Here is a 2,520-nt window from a genome sequence, read left to right as displayed (position 1 = left end):
AGATTTTGTTTTAGAAAAATAAAAGACAAGTAATAAAATGATTTAAGATTAAATAGAAAAATAGTTTTCAAATGAGATAAGTAAAATAAGATTATTAAGATGTTAGAATCCACAAAATGCAAGTTCAATAGTATTTATAAGTATATTGATTCCCAAGTTTAGATATAGTTGAAATAAATCACACTATACTTTTTTTTCAAAATATATTTTCTTATTCAAGCACAAGTTACTCTTTCAAAAATGTAGGATTTTTCTTCACTTATATAAGATATAATTTCTAAGCATTAGTTGTGTTACAATCTAATGAAACTACAAAAAATCAAAGAGATTATGTTTAGGCAAAATATGATACTTATGCTCTAAGAATTAGATGTGAACAATTTAATGAAAAACATTTAATCAAAGAATATCATATTTTTGCATAATGAAGAACTAAGTGTAATATGCTTTAACAATCAATAATAGATGAAAAATGCATATCTTTGATAGAAAAATCCATAAACAATGTTGTACAAATGGGAAATCAACATGCAACAAAAAAATACTATCTAGTTACATTTTGCTTCATCATCATCTTAATAACCTTTGAAAAAGATTAGAAGCTCATAACTAGATAAAAATTACAAAATAACATACTTGACATGCTCTTCAAAAGATGAAAATGGTAGAGAAAAGAGAGAAAAATATGTGTAGAAGATGTTGAAAAGATGAAGAAGAAGAGCTCCCCAAATGGTCTTACAAGACTCTATTTATAGGCAAAATGTGGAGATTAAATTAATCAAATTAAAATAAATAAATTGATTAATTTAATTGTGTTGGGAAGTGGTAGGATAAATAGAGTAAGTGTAAAGGTATTGGAAAGATGAAATGTTTGGTTGGGTAAAAGATTAGTGAAAAGCTAGGGTAAAAAAAATAAATTATGAATGTTTATTTAGGTAAGAAAAATAGGAAAAAGTGAATTGATATTTAAGTTAAAACTATTGGGAATGAAAAACATGATTTTTGGCATTTTTGTGGCTATTTGGCAGCTGGTTTAGGCATGGGATGGTGTTGGGCCTGATTGGGCTGAGAGGCAAATTGGGCTTGCTGGTCCGAAGGTGTTGGGAGTGTGATACGTTGGAGTGCAACTGCTGCCAGGCGTTGGAATCGAGCCCAGGCTTGGGCCTTGAAGTTGCTTCGCTGAAATGAGATGGAGAGTGATTGATGCTATATGCTGAGTTGGGGAGCTGCTTGGTCACGTAGCTGGAGTGCAGGGGGAAGCACGGCTGGGAAGGGAGCATCAGGCGGCTGGGCAAGCTGGAGCTTGGGCTGAATGGGCCTGGCAGAGCCCAAGGTGGCTAGGCTGAAAGTGTTTCCAAAATGCCAACTTTTCTATATTTTCTCCCAAAAATACCACTTTTCTCTCATTTTCTTTCTCAAAAATACCATAAATTCCCTACAAAATAAATATAAATTAAATTAAAACTAAATATTTTCAATAATGAAATATACAACAAAAGTTCAATGAAAATATTAATTAAAATTTAATTTACTTAAACATTTAAGCTCAAAATTGCATCTTTTTACTCCTAACTTAACAATATTAATTTTAAACAATTAAGCCATAACATTTTACAATAATATAACAATAAAAATACACAAAAATCTATAAAATTAAAATAAACCTAATAATTTCAACATTACTTAAAAACTTAATAAATCAATTAAAAACTCAAGAATTAAGCAACAATTAGCACATAAAAAGTGGTAAAATAATTCTATTTTATAGAGTTATCATTTACTTAAGTGTCAATTCTTTTATTTTGGCAACAATAATACAAAATATTTATTAATAGTTACACTTAAGTATTAATTCTTTTTTTTGGCACGGCAATAATACCAAATATTTGTTCATTTTAAAAGATAATTATTTCAAATATTCCTTGAATAACTTTTAAAATCTATAAAATCAATTTTAAATTATTAAAATCTAAAAAATTATATGGAAAAATAGAAAGAATAAAAAAAATTTGAATTTATATTTAAGGGTAAATATTCCTTAAATTATTATGAAAAAATATATAAAATCAATTTTAATTTATAAAAGCATATAAATAACTAATAAAAATTAAATAAATATAAAAATAAAAATAATTGAATTTATATTTAAGTGCCACTATTTGAACCATTTTACAAAACACGGGATCTTAAAAATAATTTGTCAAAATACAGTGTCCAAATAAATAATAAGACAAAACACATAGTCTAAAAAGTATAAACCCTATTTATTTATATCATTTGATATCTATTTATACCATTTTAAAAAATATATATATATATATATATATATTCTTTTTGACTTTGTGTTTAACCAAATAGTTCAAAATAATCCCTTAAAAATAATTTTGACCAATTTTTTTTTAATATAGCTAATTTTTTTTTTATTTTTATTAAAGATTGAATTCTAAATTATATTTTATTAATTTAAAAAATAATAAATATTAATTGCTTAAAACTATTAAAAAATAATTCTTGGCTTAG

This window comes from Humulus lupulus, chromosome 3 (genome assembly GCF_963169125.1).
Source record: "Humulus lupulus chromosome 3, drHumLupu1.1, whole genome shotgun sequence".
NCBI classification, from domain to species: domain Eukaryota; kingdom Viridiplantae; phylum Streptophyta; class Magnoliopsida; order Rosales; family Cannabaceae; genus Humulus; species Humulus lupulus.
This window is presented reverse-complemented; position numbering follows the sequence as displayed.